The sequence below is a fragment of the Mustela nivalis genome (assembly GCF_964662115.1).
Source record: "Mustela nivalis genome assembly, chromosome: 3".
NCBI lineage: Eukaryota > Metazoa > Chordata > Mammalia > Carnivora > Mustelidae > Mustela > Mustela nivalis.
Genome location: NC_139022.1, coordinates 95,151,430 through 95,158,436, shown reverse-complemented (window position 1 = coordinate 95,158,436; position 7,007 = coordinate 95,151,430). Strand labels below are relative to the sequence as shown.

General features: G+C 40.6%; 1 pseudogene across 1 annotated transcript; it reads right to left on the bottom strand.

Moving 5' to 3' along the window:
* Positions 1-3,201: 3,201 nt before the first annotated feature.
* Positions 3,202-3,871, bottom strand: LOC309862271 (large ribosomal subunit protein eL29 pseudogene; annotated as a pseudogene). The gene has a single exon. The product of its transcript is annotated as a large ribosomal subunit protein eL29 pseudogene (transcript).
* Between the last annotated feature and the right edge of the window lie 3,136 nt (positions 3,872-7,007).

The window sequence follows — 7,007 nt, the reverse complement described above, 5'->3', positions numbered from 1 at the left end:
GGTTTTTGGTGCAATTGTAAATGGGGAATCTAGTTCTGACATATTACCAATGTCCGTATTGATTAGGTCCTAGCTGTCGGTATTGCCTCTTGTTCTTTTTTTTTTTTTTTTTTTTTTTGTGGTGAGTTTTTCTGCCTTGTCATTTTATCCAGTTAAGAATAGAAGAATGAGGGGCACCTTGGTGGCTCAGTGGGTTAAAGCCTCTGCCTTCTGCTCAGGTCATGATCCCGGGGTCCTGGGATCGAGACCCCCATCGGGCTCTCTGCTTGATGGGAGCCTGCTTCCCTTCCTCTCTCTCTGCCTGCCTTTCTGCCTAATTGTGATTTCTGTCTGTCAAATAAATAAATGGAATCTTTAAAAGAAGAAGAAGAAGAAGAAGAAGAAGAAGAAGAATAGAAGAATGAGAGACCAAATACTAAAAGGGTAGCAACAACCCCAGAAAAATATACACTAACCAAATCAGAAGAGTCCTGACCAGGAAGAGAAGAAAAGAGGAAATAAAGAAAAAAAGAATATATATTAGACTGGTGAATAGAACAGAACCACACACTTGATTTGGGGTATATTTTAGTCTGTTAGAAGAAACTATCTCCCAAAATTTTAAAGAAATATATATATATATGTGTGTGTGTGTGTGTGTGTGTGTGTACACAGAAATAAGGGTAAACACAATGAAGGGATGGAATATGGCTGTAAAGATGAAAATTTTAAAAGATTCTAAGAAAGGAATTGATGAGATTAGAAGTTGTTTGAAAAAAAGAAAAAAAAGAGGAAAGAATGTGGTCAGGTGGGAGACTAGAACAAAGCCATGTACTAGATTTAGGATATATTTTGATCTGTTGGTGAAATTGTATCCCAAAATTTTAAAGAAAAAAAAACCAATATGCATACAAGAAATAAGGTTAAATACAATGAAGGAATAAAATATGATTATAACAGGGCACTTGGGCAGCTCAGCTGGTTGAGCAACTGCCTTCGGCTCAGGTCATGATCCCAGAGTCCCAGGGTCCAGTCCCCCAGCAGGCTCCCTGCTGAAAATAGTTATAAATTAAACAGTTATTCACATGATTATTCATTGGATATATCTCACCCCCTGGACTCTAGATTTCATGAGGAATATGTAAGTGAATGGGCCGGCAGAGATGTGAACAGATTCAAGAGTGTTGAAATGTTTGTGAAGATAAGACAAGAATAAAGTCAGTTAATTAATTATATTAAATGTATTTTCTAGTTTAGTTACTTGGGTTGATGTTGGTCACATTCCCTGAGTTAGGAGACCAAGGCAGAGAAATTGGTTAGGTGACGATGGAAATCATGAGCTCAGTTTGGGATATGTGGTGGGTAAAAATCTCAAACCACAAACTCAACTGGACAAGAAATGAAACTTGGCAAAATTTCCATAATGAGCTCTATATTCCAGTGTTAGCTTCAATCTTCTCCAGCACTCACTCCAGTGATAACTACAGCTATTGATTATCTTAGAATCATGTTTCTCTACTCTTGGTGTTACTTTGCATCTTTTGTATTTGTGCTTTTCCTTCTTGATTTTCTTTTTTTTTTTTTCTAATTTTCTCTTTTTCCAAGTTACAAAGTTATCAAAGCAAAGTTTGTCACTGCTGTTTGACTTCTCTATCAAGATTATGACAAAAGTAGGGGCACTGGGTGGCTCAGTGGGTTAAAGCCTCTGCCTTCAGCTTAGGTCATGATCTCAGGATCCTGGGATCAAGCCCTGAATCCGGCTTTCTGCTTAGCGGAGAGCCTGCCTCCCCCTCACTCTCGGCCTCAAAATATCCTATTGTATCATGTTCACCCTTCTTGTGGTGATGTGAGATAATAAAATGCCTCTGTGACGGGATGAACTGAGGTGAACGAGGTGGGCATTGTGACGTTAGGCTACAACAGACCTTCTATGATACAGAGGATCATCTACTTCTGGGTCCTGGTTTACTTTGCATAACTGAAACCTTGGAGAGGCGCTGGGCAGTGGCTCAGTTAAGCAACGGACTCTTGATTTTGGCTCAGGTCATGATCTTAGGGGTCTTGAGATCAAACCCTGTTTTGGGATTAGCTAGGAGTCAGTTTGGGATTCTATCTTCTTCCTCTGCCCCTTCCCCTGCTTGCTTACTCTCTCTCTCTCTAAATGAATAAATAAATCTTAATTAAAAAAAAAAAAAAAAAGAAGAGAAACCTTGGAAAGCAGAACTGCAGATAAAGGGGGACAAACTAAGAGACTCCAAACCTTCAGGATAAATACGTGATTTCCCTAACACAGGGTTAAAGCCCTTTTGATGTGGTCTCTGTGTTGTTCTCCAGCCATCTCTCATGGTTTCCAGTAACCTGTAAGGTGGCAGTTGCTTCTCTTTGTGTCTTTGTAAACGTCTTATTCTGGCTTATTTTCATCCTTGTATTTTCTTTTTAAAAAAAAATAGATTTATTCATTTATTTGACAGATAGAGATCACAAGTAGGCAGAGAGGTAAGCAGAGAGAGAGAGAGAGAGAGAGGAGGAGGAAACGGGCTCCCTGCCTAGCAGAGAGCCAGATGTGGGGCTCGATCCTAAGACCAAGCCGAAGGCAGAGGCTTTAACCCACTGATCCACCCAAGCTCCCCTGTCCTTGCATTTTCGATTGTGCAACAGCTTCTAATTGGAAAGTCCTTTACTCCTGGAATTCTGTTCAGTTCTTCAGATTCAGGTTTTTTGTTTGTTTTTGTTTTCTTTTGTTTTTAAAGTAATCTCCACACCCAACATGGGTCTCAGACTCATGACCCCGAGACCCTGAACTCAGGGCCGCATGCTTTACTGACTAAGCCCAACCAGGCACCCCCATCAGACTCAGTTTTTTAAGACTTCTTGGAAAGCCATGTTACAGCACTCTGTGCATGCCTTTTACATAGTCTTTAACACAGTCTTGAAGTTCATTCACTCTGCAAAGAATAATATTGAGTAGCTACACTACTACTAGGCCCTGCTCTAGACACTGGAGAAACAGCACTCAGCATAATAGATATTATGTCACCTTCATCCCTCATGCTGTAAGAATCTGGAGGATAGATTGTGTGTTAATTATTCCTGTATCTTCAACAGATAGGATTGCAGCAATGCCTAATAAAATAAATCTGAACTGAACTGAGGTTGGTTTCAAGCCCAGGCCAAACTTCAAAGCCCATGCTTTTTTTTTTTTTTTTTTTTTTTTTTTACAGATCCTGCCGCAGGTTTATTTGTACAAATAGCACAGGAGGACACCAGCCCCATGCGGATAGAAGCCCTGGGGTCATACCAGTCCTTCTGTCCTCACACTGGCAGACAGAAGACTGTACACTGGAGCCTTTGTGGGGGCCTGGGCACCTTTGGGAGTCTGAGCTGCAGCAGGAGCTGGAGCTGGAGCTGGAGTCGCAGCCGAAGCCTGGGCCTCGGTTTGAGCCTTGGCCTTGGACTTTGGCCGGCAGAGCCTGAGACCCTTGGCAATGCGGGCACGAGCACGTTTCCCGAGCTTGGGGTGAGCGATGTAGGCAAGTCGATTGAGCTTGCGGCTGCCGCCCTTTGGGATCTTGGGCTTGACCTCCTTGGGCTTGACGAGGGCCTTGATAGCCTCGGCACGTGCACTCATGGCCTTGGCGTTGTTGGCCTGCATCTTCTTTAGACCCTTCTTGTTGTGCTTCTTGGCAAAGCGCATGTTCCTCAGGAACTTGGGGTCTACCCCCTTAAGAGATTCGTATCTTTGCGACCGGGGTTTCTTGATGCCGTTTCTGTGCCATTTTCGTGACTGGTTGTGCGTGGTGTGGTTCTTGGACTTGGCCATGTCTGCACCGAAGCCCGCGGCTCCCGAAGCGCCTCGGGCCGGAAGAGAAAGGGAGAGAGCAAGCCCATGCTATTTTCAGTACCATGTGGAATCCAGATCAATCTGAGTCTATTAAAACAAAAATAGTTGGGGCGCCTGGGTGGCTCAGCGGGTTAGAGCCTCTGCCTTCGGCTCGGGTCGTGGTCCCGGAGTTCTGGGATCGAGCCCCGCGTCGGGCTCTCTGCTCGGCGGGGAGCCTGCTTCCTGCTCTCTCTCTCTCTCTCTCTCTGCCTGCCTCTCCATCTGCTTGTGATTTCTGTCAGATAAATAAATAAAATCTTAAAAAAAAAAATAGTAGGAGTATTAAGAAAAACGGCAGCATGGATCACGACTAACTGGACCTGGTTCATCATAATGTTAAGTAAATGGTGTTATTTTGCCAAATTTTCCTTGTAACTATCATCCTTGCCTTAATGATTTACCCACGAGCATATTACCATAATTTTTTCACCACTTCCTTCTACTTCCTTTCCAAACACACTCTAAATTCAAAAACAATTATTACTATGTGGTTTACATGAGGAAAAATTAGATGTAACCTTAATGTCTTTCCAGAAGGCATTGGTTAGATAAGGTAAATTCTTTCTTTCTTTCTTTCTTTTTTTTTTAAGATTTTATTTATTTATTTCACAGAGAGAAGACATGGCGAGAGAGGGAACCCAAGCAGGGGGAGCAGGAGAGGGAGAAGCAGGCCTCCTGTGTGCGTAGCAGGGAGACCGATGCAGGGCCTGATCCCAGGACCTTAGGATCACCATCCAAGCTGAAGGCAGACGCCTAACGACTGAGCCACCCAGGAGCCCCAAGGTAAATTCTTTCAAAGGGTTATTACATTTTAAATTTGAATTTTACATAATTCTTTAAAATTTTAAATTTTTTACATAATCTTTAAATTCTTACATAACTCTTTTTTTTTTTTAAGATTTTATTTATTTATTTGACAGACATAGGTCACAAGTAGGCAGATAGGCAGGCAAAGAGGGAGGTGGGGAAGCAGGTTCCCCGCTCAGCAGAGAGCCTGATGTGTGGCTAGATCTCAAGACCCTGAGATCATGACCTGAGCTGAAGGCAGAGGCCCATGCCACTGAGCCACACAGGCACCCCTTTACATCATTCTTAAAAATAAGTTAATGTTAAGTGTACTGACATGGAAAGATGTCCATATATCACTAAGTGGAAGAAACAAATTACAGAATAGTATGTATAGATCAATTGTATTAAAATATATATGTGTATGACATGAGTAGGAAAAAACCTAGAAGGATTACAAAAACTTCACTAAAGTTTCACTTTAGAGGCATACTAGGACTTTACTTCTAATTTACATATTTTTGTGTTTGAATTTTTTATAATAAGCTTGTATTATTTTCATAATTAAAAAGGAAAAAAGGTGAAAATATAATCAAAGATATGCTTATAATATAAATCATTACTACTTAAATTCCTATGAATTTTAATTAGTTAGTGTGAACACAGTTTCTAGTCTTAGTAAAGTTGGAGTACCTAGGATTACTCTAATCCCGAAATTTAAAGATTTAATGGTAGGTAACAGAAGGAGAAATTTTCAGATTTTACTTCCATCTCTAATTTCCTTTGATTGGGTTTTGATCATGGCATTTTGCTTCTGTCTCTATCTCTATATGCTAATTAGGTAATTAGGCTCAGTGTTATAGGAATCATTAATGCATTTAAGTAGAATGATTTGGGAGGGGTGCCACTCAGTTGCACTTGGGAAGCTACAGACTGATCTAGTAAAGTGTCTTATGGACATGGTGGATTTCTTGTTATTAAATGGGTGTGCAGAGTCAGACGTGGAAGATGGTATCCAAAAATGAATTTGAAAACCTAAGAGGATAAACACCTGGGGAATCGAACCACAGAGAATATTCCCAAGCAGTATCGTGCATGATTATTGTACCTAGAATCAAGAGGTAGCAAAGTAACCCAGTATGAATTCAGTTTCTTCACATATTACACAGTCTGTGTGATAAGGTGCAGGGGACGGGGTCAACTACAGCTCCAAGGTTCATTGTATTCCATTTCTAGAGATGATAAAGGATACAGCATATTGAAATAGACCACAAATCTTCTTAAAATATTGTCGAATGTGATTTTCACCTTGTCTACAACAATTTACATGCTTATAGTCCGACTGTAGGTTTAAAATTATAAAAGCTGTATAAGAAGAGGCTGTGTTTTGGAGGTCAAATACAGGTAGAAAACACTTAAACATTTTTGCCGATAATTTGTATTCATGCTAACGGTGTTCCTCCATACCTCTTTGTACAGAGGAAGGTGCATAGAAGTAGACATGCTAATTAGGGAAATTGAGCCATCCATAACTGAAACCTGGAGGAGTATTTGTCAACCTATGTATCTGGTTTGTTTAAAGAAGTAAGTGGTCAATTTTCCAGTGTTAGTCCTATGTGAAACTTATTTTTTTTAAAGATTAATTTACTTATTTGAGAGAGAGAGAGCAAACATGTGAGCACGAGTTGGGAAGGGAGGGAGGTCGGAGGGAGGGGAAAGAGAAAATCTCAAATATACTCCTTGCTTAGTGGGGAGCCCGACATGGGGCTAGATGCCAGAAGATCATGACCTGAGATGAAACTAAGAGTCAGACGCCCAACACACTAAGCAACCCAGGTGCCCCAGTCCTATAAAAAATTTAAAAACTGCTCAAAAAGAGAAAATCTTAATAAATTTAAATTTATAATCATGGATTATTAGACTGAGGAAACCTTAATATAATCAGGAAACTTTTCTACTGGAAAGGTGAGAAAAGAAGCTCAGAAATACTCATCATCCTTACTAGCTTCAAATAAAGAGATAATAGGACTAGTATAAAATGTTTTAAATTAAGAAATCAAATCTTGGGGCACCTGGGTGGCTCAGCCATTAAGTGTCAGCCTTTGGCTCAGGTCATGATCCCAGGGTCCTGGGATCTAGCCCCGCATCAGGTTCCCTGCTTGGTAGGAAACCTGTGTCTCCCTCTCCCACTCCCCCTGCTTCTGGTCCTTTCTCGCTGTGTCTCTCTGTCAAATAAATAAATTAAATCTTTAAAAAAAAAAAGAACTCAAATCTTAAGTTAATCTTTAAAAGGAAACATAGTTAAAATGAAGACTTTTTTTTTTAAGATTTTTATTTATTTATTTGAGAGAGGGACAGTGAA